Source organism: Pseudophryne corroboree, chromosome 4 (assembly GCF_028390025.1).
Source record: "Pseudophryne corroboree isolate aPseCor3 chromosome 4, aPseCor3.hap2, whole genome shotgun sequence".
Taxonomy (NCBI): domain Eukaryota; kingdom Metazoa; phylum Chordata; class Amphibia; order Anura; family Myobatrachidae; genus Pseudophryne; species Pseudophryne corroboree.
The window spans coordinates 301,281,795-301,299,895 of record NC_086447.1 but is presented as its reverse complement, the minus strand read 5'-3'; the positions used below and the strand labels follow the sequence as shown (position 1 = coordinate 301,299,895).

The 18,101-nt window shown below is 49.0% G+C and overlaps 1 protein-coding gene across 5 annotated transcripts in view; it reads right to left on the bottom strand.

Annotated features, from left to right (window-relative positions):
• The window catches only part of ECT2 (epithelial cell transforming 2), a 719,104-nt gene extending 702,158 nt beyond the window's left edge, over positions 1-16,946 (bottom strand). For 4 of the 5 annotated variants that reach the window (XM_063916272.1, XM_063916273.1, XM_063916269.1 and 1 more), the window contains exons 1-2: positions 16,761-16,946; positions 8,354-8,434 (exon numbers count right to left, since the gene is read on the bottom strand). The gene's annotated coding sequence lies outside the window, so the exon portion shown is untranslated. Of the gene's footprint in view, positions 1-8,353; positions 8,435-16,577; positions 16,737-16,760 lie in introns of those variants that run through there. The other variant, XM_063916270.1, reaches the window with a different exon arrangement.
• Positions 16,947-18,101: the final 1,155 nt, after the last annotated feature.

The window sequence follows — 18,101 nt, the reverse complement described above, 5'->3', positions numbered from 1 at the left end:
AACCCAGCACTGCACATCCAGGCTGAGGCGATTGCTGGTCGCAGTATAACACCAGTATGTGTGTAAATACATTTTAGGATACCCTACTGCTTTTTATCAGCAGGATCCTTAAGGGCGGCCATCTCAGGAGAGGGTAGAGCCCTTACAAGCGTGTGAGCGCTTTATCCACCCTAGGGGGTGTTTCCCAACGCACCCTAACCTCTGGCGGGAAAGGATATAATGCCAATAACATTTTAGAAATTATCAGTTGTTATCGGGGGAAACCCACGCATCATCACACACCTCATTTAATTTCTCAGATTCAGGAAAACTACAGGTAGTTTTTCCTCACCGAACATAATACCCCTTTTTGGTGGTACTCGTATTATCAGAAATGTGTAAAACATTTTTCATTGCCTCAATCATGTAACGTGTGGCCCTACTGGAAGTCACATTTGTCTCTTCACCGTCGACACTGGAGTCAGTATCCGTGTCGGCGTCTATATCTGCCATCTGAGGTAACGGGCGCTTTAGAGCCCCTGACGGCCTATGAGACGTCTGGACAGGCACAAGCTGAGTAGCCGGCTGTCTCATGTCAACCACTGTCTTTTATACAGAGCTGACACTGTCACGTAATTCCTTCCAACAGTTCATACACTCAGGTGTCGACCCCCTAGGGGGTGACATCACTATTACAGGCAATCTGCTCTGTCTCCACATCATTTTTCCCCTCAAACATGTCGACACAAACGTACCGACATACTGCACACACACAGGGAATGCTCCGATAGAGGACAGGACCCCACTAGCCCTTTGGGGAGACAGAGGGAGAGTTTGCCAGCACACACCAGAGCTAGATATAGATAGATAGATATATATACACACACACACACACATATATATATATACATATACATACACACACACACACACACACACACACACACAGGGATAACCTTATATAAGTGTTTTTCCCCTTATAGCTGCTGTATCTTTAATACTGCGCGTAATTAGTGCCCCCCCTCTCTTTTTTAACCCTTTCTGTAGTGTAGTGACTGCAGGGGAGAGCCAGGGAGCTTCCCTCCAACGGAGCTGTGAGGGAAAATGGTGCCAGTGTGCTGAGGAGATAGGCTCCGCCCCCTTATCGGCAGCCTTATCTCCCGTTTTTCTATGTATTCTGGCAGGGGTTAAATGCATCCATATAGCCCAGGAGCTATATGTGATGTATTTTTTTGCCATCTAAGGTATTTTTATTGCGTCTCAGGGCGCCCCCCCCCAGCGCCCTGCACCCTCAGTGACCGGAGTGTGAAGTGTGCTGAGAGCAATGGCGCACAGCTGCGGTGCTGTGCGCTACCTTATTGAAGACAGGACGTCTTCTGCCGCCGATTTTCCGGACCTCTTCTGCTCTTCTGGCTCTGTAAGGGGGACGGCGGCGCGGCTCTGGGACCCATCCATGGCTGGGCCTGTGATCGTCCCTCTGGAGCTAATGTCCAGTAGCCTAAGAAGCCCAATCCACTCTGCACGCAGGTGAGTTCGCTTCTTCTCCCCTTAGTCCCTCGATGCAGTGAGCCTGTTGCCAGCAGGACTCACTGAAAATAAAAAAGCTAATTTAAACTTTTACTCTAAGCAGCTCAGGAGAGCCACCTAGATTGCACCCTTCTCGTTCGGGCACAAAAATCTAACTGAGGCTTGGAGGAGGGTCATGGGGGGAGGAGCCAGTGCACACCAGCTAGTCCTAAAGTTTTTACTTTTGTGCCCAGTCTCCTGTGGAGCCGCTGTTCCCCATGGTCCTTTCGGAGTTCCCAGCATCCACTAGGACGTTAGAGAAAATAAGATTTTACTTACCGATAAATCTATTTCTCGTAGTCCGTAGTGGATGCTGGGACTCCGTCAGGACCATGGGGATTAGCGGCTCCGCAGGAGACAGGGCACAAAAATAAAAGCTTTAGGACTAGGTGGTGTGCACTGGCTCCTCCCCCTATGACCCTCCTCCAAGCCTCAGTTAGGATACTGTGCCCGGACGAGCGTACACAATAAGGAAGGATTTTGAATCCCGGGTAAGACTCATACCAGCCACACCAATCACACCGTACAACCTGTGATCTGAACCCAGTTAACAGTATGACAAACGTAGGAGCCTCTGAACAGACGGCTCACAACAATAACAACCCGATTTTTTTGTAACAATAACTATGTACAAGTATTGCAGACAATCCGCACTTGGGATGGGCGCCCAGCATCCACTACGGACTACGAGAAATAGATTTATCGGTAAGTAAAATCTTATTTTCTCTGACGTCCTAGTGGATGCTGGGACTCAGTCAGGACCATGGGGATTATACCAAAGCTCCCAAACGGGCGGGAGAGTGCGGATGACTCTGCAGCACCGAATGAGAGAACTCCAGGTCCTCTTTAGCCAGGGTATCAAATTTGTAGAATTTTACAAACGTGTTCTCCCCCGACCATGTAGCTGCTCGGCAGAGTTATAATGCCGAGACCCCTCGGGCAGCCACCCAAGATGAGCCCACCTTCCTTGTGGAATGGGCCTTGATAGATTTAGGCTGTGGCAGGCCTGCCACAGAATGTGCAAGTTGAATTGTGCTACAAATCCAACGAGCAATCGTCTGCTTAGAAGCAGGAGCACCCAGCTTGTTGGGTGCATACAGTATAAACAGCGAGTCAGATTTTCTGACTCCAGCCGTCCTTGAAATATATATTTTCAATGCCCTGACAACGTCCAGCAACTTTGAATCCTCCAAATCGCTAGTAGCCGCAGGCACCACAATAGGCTGGTTCAGGTGAAACGCTGAAACCACCTTAGGCAGAAACTGAGGACGCGTCCGCAGTTCTGCCCTGTCCGAATGGAAAATCAGATATGGGCTTTTATACGATAAAGCCGCCAATTCTGACAATCTCCTGGCTGAAGCCAGGGCCAGTAGCATGGTTACTTTCCATGTAAGATATTTCAAATCCACCGATTTGAGTGGCTCAAACCAATGGGATTTGAGAAAATCCAAAACTACATTAAGATCCCACGGAGCCACTGGGGGCACAACCGGGGGCTGTATATGTAGTACTCCTTTTACAAAAGTCTGGACTTCAGGAACTGAAGCCAATTCTTTCTGGAAGAAAACCGACAGGGCCGAAATTTGAACCTTAATGGACCCTAATTTGAGGCCCACAGACAATCCTGTTTGCAGGAAATGTAGGAATCGACCCAGTTGAAATTCCTCCGTCGGGGCCTTCCTGGCCTCACACCACGCAACATATTTTCTCCAAATGCGGTGATAATGTTGTGCAGTCACCTCCTTCCTGGCTTTTACCAGGGTAGGGATGACCTCTTCCGGAATGCCTTTTTCCCTTAGAATTCGGCGTTCAACCGCCATGCCGTCAAACGCAGCCGCGTTAAGTCTTGGAATAGACACGGTCCCTGCTGAAGCAGGTCCCGTCTTAGAGGTAGAGGCCACGGATCTTCCGTGAGCATCTCCTGAAGTTCCGGGTACCAAGTTCTTCTTGGCCAATCCGGAGCCACGAGTATCGTTCTTACTCCCCTTTGCCGTATAATTCTCAGTACTTTTGGTATGAGAGGCAGAGGAGGAAACGCATACACTGACTGGAACACCCACGGTGTTACCAGAGCGTCCACAGCTATTGCCTGAGGGTCTCTTGACCTGGCGCAATACCTGTCCAGTTTTTTGTTGAGGCGGGACGCCATCATATCCACCTTTGGTTTTTCCCAACGGTTCACAATCATGTGGAAGACTTCTGGATGAAGTCCCCACTCTCCCGGGTGTAGATCGTGTCTGCTGAGGAAGTCCGCTTCCCAGTTGTCCACTCCCGGAATGAACACTGCTGACAGTTCTATCACATGATCTTCCGCCCAGCGAAGAATCCTTGCAGTTTCTGCCATTGCCCTCCTGCTTCTTGTGCCGCCCTGTCTGTTTACGTGGGCGACTGCCGTGATGTTGTCCGACTGGATCAACACCGGCTGACCCTGAAGCAGGGGTTTTGCCAGGCTTAGAGCATTGTAAATCGCTCTTAGCTCCAGTATATTTATGTGAAGAGACATCTCCAGGCTTGACCACACTCCCTGGAAGTTTCTTCCCTGTGTGACCGCTCCCCAGCCTCTCAGACTGGCATCCGTGGTCACCAGGACCCAGTCCTGTATGCCGAATCTGCGCCCTCTAACAGATGAGCACTCTGCAACCACCACAGAAGAGACACCCTTGTCCGTGGAGACAAAGTTATCCGCTGATGCATCTGCAGATGCGATCCGGACCATTTGTCCAGCAGATCCCACTGAAAAGTTTGTGCGTGGAATCTGCCGAATGGAATCGCTTCGTAAGAAGTCACCATTTTTCCCAGGACTCTTGTGCATTGATGCACAGACACTTTTCCTGGTTTTAGGAGGTTCCTGACAAGTTCGGATAACTCCCTGGCTTTCTCCTCCGGAAGAAACACCTTTTTCTGAACCGTGTCCAGAATCATTCCCAGGAACAGCAGACGTGTCGTCGGGGTCAATTGAGATTTTGGAAAATTCAGAATCCACCCGTGCTGTTGCAGCACTACTTGGGTTAGTGCTACTACGTCCTCCAGCTGTTCTCTGGACCTTGCCCTTATCAGGAGATCGTCCAAGTAAGGGATAATTAATACGCCTTTTCTTCGCAGAAGAAACATCATTTCGGCCATTACCTCGGTAAAGACCCGAGGTGCCGTGGACAACCCAAACGGCAGCGTCTGAAACTGATAATGACAGTTTTGCACCACGAACCTGAGGTACCCTTGATGTGAAGGGCAAATTGGGACATGCAGGTAAGCATCCTTGATGTCCAGGGACACCATAAAGTCCCCTTCTTCCAGATTCGCTATCACTGCTCTGAGTGACTCCATCTTGAACTTGAATTTTTGTATGTACAGGTTCAAAGATTTCAGATTTAGAATAGGTCTTACCGAGCCGTCCGGCTTCGGTACCACAAATAGTGTGAAATAATACCCCTTTCCCTGTTGTAGGAGGGGTACCTTGACTATCACCTGCTGAGAATACAGCTTGTGAATGGCTTCCAATACCGTCGCCCTGTCTGAGGGAGACGTTGGCAGAGCAGACTTTAGGAACCGGCGAGGGGGAGACTTCTCGAATTCCAACCTGTAACCCTGAGATACTACCTGCAGGATCCAGGGGTCCACCTGTGAGTGAGCCCACTGTGCGCTGAAATTCTTGAGTCGACCCCCCACCGCCCCCGAGTCCGCTTGTAAAGCCCCAACGTCATGCTGAGGGCTTTGCAGAAGCCGGGGAGGGCTTCTGCTCCTGGGAGGGAGCTGCTTGGTGCACTCTCTTACCCTTTCCTTTGCCTCGGGGCAGATATGACTGTCCTTTTGCCCGCTTGTTCTTATAGGAACGAAAGGACTGCGGCTGAAAAGACGGTGTCTTTTTCTGTTGGGAGGGGACCCGAGGTAAAAAGGTGGATTTCCCGGCTGTTGCCGTGGCCACCAAATCCGATAGACCGACCCAAATAATTCCTCCCCTTTATACGGCAATACTTCCATATGCCGTTTGGAATCCGCATCACCTGACCACTGTCGCGTCCATAAACTTCTTCTGGCAGATATGGACATCGCACTTACTCTCGATGCCAGAGTGCAAATATCCCTCTGAGCATCTCGCATATAAAGAAAAGCATCCTTTAATTGCTCTATAGTCAATAAAATACTGTCCCTATCCAGGGTATCAATATTTTCAGTCAGGGAATCCGACCAAACCACCCCAGCACTGCACATCCATGCTGAGGCGATGGCTGGTCGCAGTATAACACCAGTATGAGTGTATATACTTTTCAGGGTAGTTTCCAGCCTCCTATCAGCTGGATCCTTGAGGGCGGCCGTTTCAGGAGACGGTAACGCCACTTGTTTTGATAAGCGTGTGAGTGCCTTATCCACCCTAGGGGGTGTTTCCCAGCGCGCCCTAACCTCTGGCGGGAAAGGATATAATGCCAATAACTTCTTTGAAATTAGCAGTTTTCTATCGGGGTTAACCCACGCTTCATCACACACTTCATTCAATTCCTCTGATTCAGGAAAAACTACAGGTAGTTTTTTCAGACCCCACATAATACCCCTTTTTGTGGTACTTGCAGTATCAGAGATATGCAAAGCCTCCTTCATTGCCGTGATCATATAACGTGTGGCCCTACTGGAAAATACGTTTGTTTCTTCACCGTCGACACTAGATTCGGTGTCCGTGTCTGGGTCTGTGTCGACCGACTGAGGTAAAGGGCGTTTTACAGCCCCTGACGGTGTCCGAGACGCCTGGGCAGGTACTAACTGGTTTGCCGGCCGTCTCATGTCGTCAACTGATTTTTGTAACGTGCTGACATTATCACGTAATTCCATAAACAAAGCCATCCATTCCGGTGTCGACTCCCTAGGGGGTGACATCACCATTACCGGCAATTGCTCCGCCTCCACACCAACATCGTCCTCATACATGTCGACACACACGTACCGACACAGCAGACACACAGGGAATGCTCTTATCGAAGACAGGACCCCACTAGCCCTTTGGGGAGACAGAGGGAGAGTTTGCCAGCACACACCCAAGCGCTATAAATATATAGGAACAACCCTACAGAAGTGTTGTTTCCTTTATAGCAGCTTAATATATCAATATCGCCAAAAAAGTGCCCCCCCTCTCTGTTTTTTTACCCTGTTTCTGTAGTGCAGTGCAGGGGAGAGTCCTGGGAGCCTTCCTCGCAGCGGAGCTGTGCAGGAAAATGGCGCTGTGTGCTGAGGAGATAGGCCCCGCCCCCTATTTCGGCGGGCTCTTCTCCCGGTGTTTGTGAGACCTGGCAGGGGTTAAATACATCCATATAGCCCCAGGGGCTATATGTGATGTATTTTTAGCCAGAACAAGGTATTATCATTGCTGCCCAGGGCGCCCCCCCCCCCAGCGCCCTGCACCCTCAGTGACCGCTGGTGTGAAGTGTGCCGACAACAATGGCGCACAGCTGCAGTGCTGTGCGCTACCTCATGAAGACTGAAAAGTCTTCTGCCGCCGGTTTCTGGACCTCTTCACTTTTCGGCATCTGCAAGGGGGTCGGCGGCGCGGGTCCGGGACCGGACTCCATGGCTGGGCCTGTGTTCGATCCCTCTGGAGCTAATGGTGTCCAGTAGCCCAAGAAGCCAATCCATCCTGCACGCAGGTGAGTTCACTTCTTCTCCCCTAAGTCCCTCGTTGCAGTGAGCCTGTTGCCAGCAGGACTCACTGAAAATAAAAAACCTAATAACTTTTTCTAAGCAGCTCTTTAGGAGAGCCACCTAGATATTGCACCCTGCTCGGACGGGCACAAAAACCTAACTGAGGCTTGGAGGAGGGTCATAGGGGGAGGAGCCAGTGCACACCACCTAGTCCTAAAGCTTTTATTTTTGTGCCCTGTCTCCTGCGGAGCCGCTAATCCCCATGGTCCTGACGGAGTCCCAGCATCCACTAGGACGTCAGAGAAATGGATTTAAGTATACAGATGTAGCCATGCTCATCGTTGCCACGATTATGCCTGCGACTATGTGCGCACGCAAATGCACCCATTGAAGCCTATATAACGAATGCCAGCTGCCACCAGTCGCAGCCAGGCACGTTCGCACTATGACACTATGCATATGCCCGTGCGTACACATCGTGGCATACATCTGTATGTGGGGAAGGTAATATAGACTAGGTAGGTACTGATGTGCATGACTGTATAATCTTAGTATAGCATTGTGTAATATAACTGATGTTAAAAAAAAAAAAAAAAAATAACACAAGTGTTTATTTTTGTTTTGATTACTCTTCCTCTGCCAGAGTTACCACGGTATTTGTAATACCCCTATTAAACTCTGCTGCAAACAAGGTCAGACCTCCTTCACATCGTGATGCCAACCCCAGGTTATTCCTGGGTCAGCACCAATTTACGCTGTACTAGTCTGCAGTGGAACTCGTCTGCCAGTGCTTGGAGAACATCTCCAAGCGCCAGGAAATATGGATTGTCCCATGCTGTGAACAGGACCCATGTGTGACAAACCAGGGTACCCGTTTACAATCCTCCTTAACCAGGGTCCATCCTGGGACCAATCCTGTAAAAACTACCTGGGTTGTATTACTGGGTCACTGTACCAGTTTTTAGTTTGTTTATTTTTGGACCCTCTTACACCGAGCCCTGAACTGGGTTACCCCGGCAAAAGTTTGGTGTAAAAGAGGTATAATTCTCACTATTAGTACAGTACGGCATGTCTAGCACTTTGCAAACAGAATGTACTTTGTACACAGACAAAACTCTTCTGTAATCATTCAAAATATAGGAAAATAACAAAAGGCATCTCAAACATCTGTATAGACACTCACCCAAAGATTGCTTTCAGTGGCCTTCTAGGACTCCTCTACATAAGCTTCAAAACTTGAATGCACATCTTCTACTTTAAATGCCTAATCAAGAAATCAAAATGATGTCAAATGCAAAGTTTTCAAGAAGTTTAACAAACTGAAATGCTCATATCTAGACTTATTTTTCTTTAACACACTTATAGGCCCTACACACTTGGCGATATTCTGAAAGATATGAACGATCTCGTTCATAAATGAACGAGAACTCGTTCATATCTTTCAGTGTGGAGACTTAAGCGATGAACGATGCGCGTCCCCGTGCTCGTTCATCGCTGGTCTCCCGTCGGCTGTGCATGCAGGCCAATATGGACGATCTCGTCCATATTTGCCTGCACTTCAATGCAGCCGGGTGACGGGGGGAGTGAAGAAACTTCACTCCCCCCGTCACTGCCCCCCCGCCGCCGGGTCTCTCGTCGGCCGTATCGGCCGTCGGGCACCTCGGCGGCACATCGCCAAGTGAGTAGGGCCCATTAGGCTTGTTACACACTTGGCTATATATCGTTGACATCGTCCAGTATATCATTAATGATGCGCGCTCCCGTAGGTCGGCGATGTACAATCTCTTTCGTTTTTACCTTGAATTCTAAAGATATTGTACAAGACTGGATGTGGCCGGGTACCATCACTGACGATATAGTAAAATAAGAATTTACTTACCGATAATTCTATTTCTCATAGTCCGTAGTGGATGCTGGGACTTCCGTAAGGACCATGGGGAATAGCGGCTCCGCAGGAGACTGGGCACAAAAAGTAAAAGCTTTAGACTGGCTGGTGTGCACTGGCTCCTCCCCCTATGACCCTCCTCCAAGCCTCAGTTAGGATACTGTGCCCGGACGAGCGTACATAATAAGGAAGGATTTTGAATCCCGGGTAAGACTCATACCAGCCACACCAATCACACTGTACAACCTGTGATCTGAACCCAGTTAACAGTATGATAAACGCCTCTGAAAAGATGGCTCACAACAATAAACAACCCGATTTTTTGTAACAATAACTATATACAAGTATTGCAGACAATCCGCACTTGGGATGGGCGCCCAGCATCCACTACGGACTATGAGAAATAGAATTATCGGTAAGTAAATTCTTATTTTCTCTGACGTCCTAGTGGATGCTGGGACTTCCGTAAGGACCATGGTGATTATACCAAAGCTCCCAAACGGGCGGGAGAGTGCGGATGACTCTGCAGCACCGAATGAGAGAACTCCAGGTCCTCCTCAGCCAGGGTATCGAATTTGTAAAATTTTGCAAACGTGTTTGCCCCTGACCAAGTAGCTGCTCGGCAAAGTTGTAAAGCCGAGACCCCTCGGGCAGCCGCCCAAGATGAGCCCACTTTTCTTGTGGAATGGGCTTTAACAGATTTTGGCTGTGGCAGTCCTGCCACAGAATGTGCAAGCTGAATTGTACTACAAATCCAACGAGCAATCGTCTGCTTAGAAGCAGGAGCACCCAGCTTGTTGGGTGCATACAGGATAAACAGCGAGTCAGATTTTCTGACTCCAGCCGTCCTGGAAACATATATTTTCAGGGCCCTGACTACGTCCAACAACTTGGAGTCCTCCAAGTCCCTAGTAGCCGCAGGCACCACAATAGGTTGGTTCATGTGAAACGCTGAAACCACCTTAGGGAGAAATTGAGGACGAGTCCTCAATTCTGCCCTGTCTGAATGAAAAATTAGGTAAGGGCTTTTATATGACAAAGCCGCCATTTCTGAGACACGCCTGGCTGACGCCAGAGCTAACAGCATGACCACCTTCCATGTGAGATATTTTAATTCCACAGTGGTGAGTGGTTCAAACCAATGTGATTTTAGGAACCCTAAAACTACATTGAGATCCCAAGGTGCCACTGGTGGCACAAAAGGAGTTTGTATATGCAGTACCCCCTTGACAAACGTCTGAACTTCAGGCAATGAAGCCAGTTCTTTCTGGAAGAAGATCGACAGGGCCGAAATTTGAACCTTAATGGATCCTAATTTTAGGCCCATAGACAGTCCTGCTTGCAGGAAATGCAGGAAACGACCCAGTTGAAATTCCTCTGTGTGGGGCCTTCTTAGCCTCACACCAGGAAACATATTTTCGCCAAATGCGGTGATAATGTTTCGCAGTTACATCCTTCCTGGCTTTGATCAGGGTAGGGATGACTTCATCTGGAATGCCTTTTTCCATCAGGATCCGGCGTTCAACCGCCATGCCGTCAAACGCAGCCGCGGTAAGTCTTGGAACAGACAAGGTCCCTGCTGGAGCAGGTCCTTTCTTAGAGGTAGAGGCCACGGGTCCTCCGTGAGCATCTCTTGCAGTTCCGGGTACCAAGTTCTTCTTGGCCAATCCGGAGCCACGAGTATAGTCTTCACTCCTCTCCTTCTTATGATTCTCAGTACTTTTGGAATGAGAGGCAGAGGAGGGAACACATACACCGACTGGTACACCCACGGTGTTACCAGAGCGTCCACCGCTATTGCCTGAGGGTCCCTTGACCTGGCGCAATATCTGTCCAGTTTTTTGTTGAGACGGGACGCCATCATGTCCACCTTTGGTTTTTCCCAACGGTTTACAATCACTTGAAAGACTTCTGGGTGAAGTCCCCACTCCCCCGGGTGGAGGTCGTGTCTGCTGAGGAAGTCTGCTTCCCAGTTGTCCACTCCCGGAATGAACACTGCTGACACTGCCACCACATGATTTTCCGCCCAGCGAAGAATCCTTGCAGCTTCTGCCATTGCCCCCTGCTTCTTGTGCCGCCCTGTCTGTTGACGTGGGCGACTGCCGTGATGTTGTCCGATTGGATCAATACCGACTGACCCTGAAGCAGAGGCCTTGCTTGACCTAGGGCATTGTAAATGGCCCTTAGTTCCAGGATATTTATGTGAAGAGACGTTTCCATGCTTGACCACAAGCCCTGGAAATTTCTTCCCTGTGTGACTGCTCCCCAGCCTCTCAGGCTGGCATCGGTGGTCACCAGCATCCAATCCTGAATGCCGAATCTGCGGCCCTCTAGAAGATGAGCACTCTGTAACCACCACAGGAGAGACACCCTTGTCCTTGGAGATAGGGTTATCCGCTGATGCATCTGAAGATGCGATCCGGACCATTTGTCCAGCAGATCCCACTGAAAAGTTCTTGCATGGAATCTTCCGAATGGAATCGCTTCGTAAGAAGCCACCATTTTTCCCAGGACTCTCGTGCATTGATGCACTGACACTTGGCCTGGTTTTAGGAGTTTCCTGACTAGCTCGGATAACTCCCTGGCCTTCTCCTCCGGGAGAAAAAACTTTTTTTTTTTTTCTGGACTGTGTCCAGAATCATCCCCAGGAACAGTAGACGTGTTGTTGGAATCAGCTGTGATTTTGGGATATTTAGGATCCACCCGTGCTGACGTAGCACTACCTGAGATAGTGCTACTCCGACCTCTAACTGTTCCCTGGACCTTGCCCTTATCAAGAGATCGTCCAAGTAAGGGATAATTAAGACGCCTTTTCTTCGAAGAAGAATCATCATTTCGGCCATTACCTTGGTAAAGACCCGTGGTGCCGTGGACAATCCAAACGGCAGCGTCTGAAACTGATAATGACAGTTTTGTACCACACACCTGAGGTACCCTTGGTGAGAAGGGTAGATTGGGACATGGAGATAAGCATCTTTGATGTCCAGAGACACCATATAGTCCCCTTCTTCCAGGTTCGCTATCACTGCTCTGAGTGACTCCATCTTGAATTTGAACCTTTTTATGTAAGTGTTCAAGGATTTTAGATTTAAAATTGGTCTCACCGAGCCGTCCGGCTTCGGTACCACAAACAGCGTGGAATAATACCCCTTTCCCTGTTGTAGGAGGGGTACCTTGATTATCACCTGCTGGGAATACAGCTTGTGAATAGCTTCCACTACCGCCTCCCTGTCGGAGGGAGACGTTGGTAGAGCAGACTTCAGGAACCGGCGAGGGGGAGACGTCTCGAATTCCAATTTGTACCCCTGTGATACTACCTGCAGGATCCAGGGGTCCACTTCCGAGTGAGCCCACTGCGCGCTGAAATTCTTGAGACGGCCCCCCAACGTGCCTGAGTCCGCTTGTAAGGCCCCAGCGTCATGCTGAAGACTTGGCAGAAACGGGGGAGGGCTTCTGCTCCTGGGAAGAGGCTGCCTGGTGCAGTCTTTTTCCCCTTCCTCTGCCCCGGGGCAGAAATGAGTGGCCTTTTGCCCGCTTGCCCTTATGGGAACGAAAGGACTGAGTTTGAAAAGACGGTGTCTTTTTCTGCTGAGAGGTGACCTGGGGTAAAAAGGTGGATTTTCCAGCCGTTGCTGTGGCCACCAGGTCCGATAGACCGACCCCAAATAACTCCTCCCCTTTATACGGCAATACTTCCATATGTCGTTTGGAATCCGCATCACCTGACCACTGTCGCGTCCATAACGCTCTTCTGGCAGAAATGGACATCGCACTCACTCTAGATGCCAGGGTGCAAATATCCCTCTGTGCATCTCGCATATATAGTAATGCATCCTTTAAATGCTCTATAGTTAATAATATACTGTCCCTATCCAGGGTATCAATATTTTCAGTCAGGGAATCCGACCAAGCCACTCCAGCACTGCACATCCAGGCTGAGGCGATTGCTGGTCGCAGTATAACACCAGTATGTGTGTATATACCTTTAAGGATATTTTCCAGCCTTCTATCAGCTGGTTCCTTAAGGGCGGCCGTATCGGGAGACGGTAACGCCACTTGTTTTGATAAGCGTGTGAGCGCCTTATCTACCCTAGGGGGTGTTTCCCAAAGCGCCCTAACCTCTGGCGGGAAAGGGTATAGTGCCAATAATTTATTAGAAATCAGCACTTTTTTATCGGGGGAAAACCACGCTTTATCACACACCTCATTTAATTCATCTGATTCAGGAAAAACTACTGGTAGTTTTTTCACACCCCACATAATACCCTTTTTTGTGGTACTTGTAGTGTCAGAAATATTCAATGCCTCCTTCATTGCCGTGATCATGTAACGTGTGGACCTACTGGACATTACGTTTGTCTCCTCACCGTCGACACTGGATTCAGTATCCGTGTCTGGGTCTGTGTCGACCATCTGAGGTAACGGGCGTTTTAGCGCCCCCGACGGTGTCTGAGACGCCTGAACAGGCACTAATTGATTTGCCGGGTGTCTCATGTCGTCAACAGTTTTTTGCAAAGTGCTGACACTGTCACGTAATTCTTTAAATACGACCATCCAGTCAGGTGTCGACTCCCTAGGGGGTGACATCACTAACACAGGCAATTGCTCTGCTTCCACATCATTTTCCTCCTCATACATGTCGACACAATCGTACCGACACCCAGCACACACACAGGGAATGCTCTGAAAGAGGACAGGACCCCACGAGCTCTTTGGGGAGACAGAGGGAGAGTTTGCCAGCACACACCAGAGCGCTATATATATACAGGGATAACCTTATGTAAGTGTTACTCCCTTTATAGCTGCTGTTTTATATTAGCTGCCAATAGTGCCCCCCCTCTCTTGTTTTACCCTGATTCTGTAGCAGGACTGCAGGGGAGAGTCTGGGAGCCTTCCTTCCAGCGGAACTGTGAGGGAAAATGGCGCTTGTGTGCTGAGGAGATAGGCTCCGCCCCCTTCACGGCGGCCTTTTCTCCCGCTTTTTTTAGGAAAACTGGCAGGGGTGAAATGCATCCATATAGCCCAGGAGCTATATGTGATGTATTTCTTTAGCCATATAAGGTTTAAACATGTTTTATTGCGTCTCAGGGCGCTCCCCCCCCAGCGCCCTGCACCCTCAGTGACCGGAGTGTGAAGTGTGCTGAGAGCAATGGCGCACAGCTGCAGTGCTGTGCGCTACCTTATCTGAAGACAGGAACGTCTTCTGCCGCCGATTTCTCCGGACCTCTTCGCTCTTCTGGCTCTGTAAGGGGGCCGGCGGCGTGGCTCCGGGACCCATCCAGGCTGAACCTGTGATCGTCCCTCTGGAGCTAATGTCCAGTAGCCAAGAAGCCCAATCCACTCTGCACGCAGGTGAGTTCGCTTCTTCTCCCCTTAGTCCCACGATGCAGTGAGCCTGTTGCCAGCAGGACTCACTGAAAATAAAAAACCTATTTAAACTTTTACTTCTAAGCAGCTCAGGAGAGCCACCTAGCATGCACCCTTCTCGTTCGGGCACAAAAATCTAACTGAGGCTTGGAGGAGGGTCATAGGGGGAGGAGCCAGTGCACACCAGCTAGTCTAAAGCTTTTACTTTTTGTGCCCAGTCTCCTGCAGAGCCGCTATTCCCCATGGTCCTTACGGAAGTCCCAGCATCCACTAGGACGTCAGAGAAATAATATTGTTCAGTGTGTATGAAAGGTATCGTTTGCAGGGGAGGAATCTTGCACGATGTCACATCTGATATGCAGCGGCAAGTGTGTACCCAGCCTAAGGGAAATATTCAATCAGCTGTGGTAATTGACTACATCCCCCTTTCAACACTAGATGAAACAGCATCTGATAACTTTGGTATAATCCCTGTGAATAAATATTCAGTAACCAAGTTTTTAGGTAAAATTAGTTAATTATCATCCACTTCCAATCATTACAGAGGATTGAAACTCCTCTTGGACTTGATTACAGGTCAGTGAGCTCCCAGATGACATTTATCCTTACAATAGCAGGTACATTACATATGTTTAACACAAGGGAAGAATTATCAAACCATTTAAAAGGGAGAAGCAGATATGTGGCTCATACCAACTAGACTGTACTGTAACTATAATGTATCTAGTACATTGATAGCAGACCTGATACACAACAGGGCCGCATTGGGTAAAACTCTAACCTACAAAAGGACCGCCCGTTACTCTTAATATAAATAGCAAGCTCATTTAAAATATTGAATAAAAACCATCTTAAGGTAATAAATTATCATCATTTATATGACGCCACAAAGGGTCTACAGCACCGTTCATAAAAAGAAATATTATGAACCAAACAAGAAAAAAAAAGTGCACACACTACAGAAGACTGCAAGACATGAACAAAGTATATCAACATTTCTGCATCAGCTGTTGAAGTACCCAAATAAGAAGGGAGCAGCAGAAAAATTGTAGACAGTGGCGAGATGATGAAATGAGTGAGGGAAGTGGGCCTTGCTCATGAGACCTTACAGTCTAAAGGGCAGTACACACGGTAGGAGATGTGTGCGGAGCGGTCTGTCACAGACCGCTCAGCACACATCTGCCCCCGCTCAGCACAGAGCGATGTGTGCTGGGCAATGGGGCGCTCATTTCACCCAGCGGGTAAAATGAGCAATGTGCTAGATTGCGCCTGCATGCAGGCAAATCTAGCACAGTCAATCACGAGCGGCGGGCCGCGCACCGCTATCGCTGTGGGGCATACAAACGGAGAGATCCGTGCTTAACGTCTAAGCAATCTAGTCAGATTGCTTAAAAATTAAGTGAACATCGCTGTGTGTGTACACCGCCCCCCCCCCCCCCCCCCCCCCTTAAGAGGGCTGCCGTTACCTGTTACCCATTACGGATGTAGTACATTCTAGAAAATCCTAGCTAGAATGTAACTGGTTGATAAGAACAATACCTCTTCTCCTTTTCAGAAGGTTTGTTAAATCTCCACCAAGCATATCACAGGAGATAGGAGGAAGGAATGTCTCAAGTGAGAACAAACCAAATAGCTGCAGGGATTACACTGTATATTAATTGTCAAGGATGGACTTTTCATCACAGCCTCAGGAGCTGCACGGAAAAGGCACTATCAGGTGTTTAAACACATAGGGATACCCACTGATTTCACATTAAAGGCAGAATGTGAGTTATCCATCATTAACCCCTGATTTACTGTGGGAAAGAGTCTATTTATTTGACTAGTTTTCCCCATGCAGCACCGTAAGTCGCCAACCGGGCAAAACCCACTATAGCCCCAATGTGTAAACCATAAATGAAAACGTATTTTGTTCAATATAATTAAACACCCAAACACCAGAATGTCACACTGCAGGTCATTACAGCTTCTGGCTTTTTTTCTATCAAACACAACTTTCAACTTGAAATAAAACAAGTTGCTCATATAGGGTGAGGAGGAGGGGTGTAATACCGCACACCTGTCACAGGAGTGTGGAAGCAGACTGGCAGGTGTGTGTGTGTGTGTGTGTGTGTGTGTGTGTGTGTGTGTGTGTGTATTACAAACACACACTCACATGAAAATACATGATGGCAAGGACTCCACAGTCTGCACTGTGACACTCGGACTGTAGACAAGAGACTGCACTGCAATGCCCCCGGGCGCCGGGTACTCCACCTGGGCCCGCCCACATGCCCCACTGATACCAGCCGGCGATCACCTCGGCACGAAGTAGTCATTAGCTGCGGAGTATAGTTACCAGTCAGAGCGAGCGTCCGTCCCTGGCAGGGGTACGGCGGAGCGGGGCTATACGGCGGCGGATACCGGCGACGTCGCCTCACCACACACCAAGGCACACTCGCCTTCTACAGCGGCCATCAACAGAACAGTATTCAAAACCTAGAGCCAAAACATAAGGACTCCTCTGATTGGGCGCATAGAAGTTGAATGTTAACTTGTCTGTTATTGGCTGAGATATAACACGGTGATTCTTAGACGCCTTCTGATTGGCTGGAAAGTTCCCTCCTGGTCTCAGGGGATAACGTCACTCCGATTTTGATTGGTCGATTGCCGGTTTGAACGATTGGTGGAATATGTATAGAGGTACACTACACACAAAATGTGAGGTGTGAGGGGAGGCGGCCGCAGACCAGACTGTCTGGTGACGTAACGGAAAGCCTAACTAGTGATTGGCTGATACTGTTTACCTCAGTATGCTGCATGATTTAAGTGCTGGCAGCATCCACCTTGCAGGCAGCAGGTGGGAGGAGGAGTGCTGCTTCCGGGACGTTATTGCTGGTAGGGTCAGGCGTTAGGTAGAGGGATCGTTACAGTTACATTGGAGGCAGACACAGCTATTATATAGGGACACATTGGTGAGCTCGCACGTTTCGTTTACAAACAATGCAGATACATACATTATTCTCGTCAGTTCTTCTTACACAATAGGCTGGCTACATATTACACTTTTTTTGTCCGATTTCTCACGGATAGGAACGAAAAATTGTTCAAATCGTCAAGTGTGTACGCACTATTGCACACTCCCACTGGCCATGTGTCACATCTTCAGATCGGTCAGACATGCAGGTCAATCTCATATAGTGACTGACTACCCCATGCATTTGGATGCTGCCTGGGAACCAGGGGGTAAATGTATTTCTCTATCGTCCTAAGTGGATGCTGGGGTTCCTGAAAGGACCATGGGGAATAGCGGCTCCGCAGGAGACAGGGCACAAAAAAGTAAAGCTTTACTAGGTCAGGTGGTGTGCACTGGCTCCTCCCCCTATGACCCTCCTCCAGACTCCAGTTAGATTTTGTGCCCGAACGAGAAGGGTGCAATCTAGGTGGCTCTCCTAAAGAGCTGCTTAGAGAAAGTTTAGTTTAGGTTTTTTTCTTTACAGTGAGTCCTGCTGGCAACAGGATCACTGCAACGTGGGACTTAGGGGGAAAGTAGTAAACTCACCTGCATGCAGAGTGGATTTGCTGCTTGGCTACTGGACACCATTAGCTCCAGAGGGATCGAACACAGGCCCAGCCGTGGAGTCCGGTCCCGGAGCCGCGCCGCCGACCCCCTTGCAGATGCTGAAGCGTGAAGAGGTCC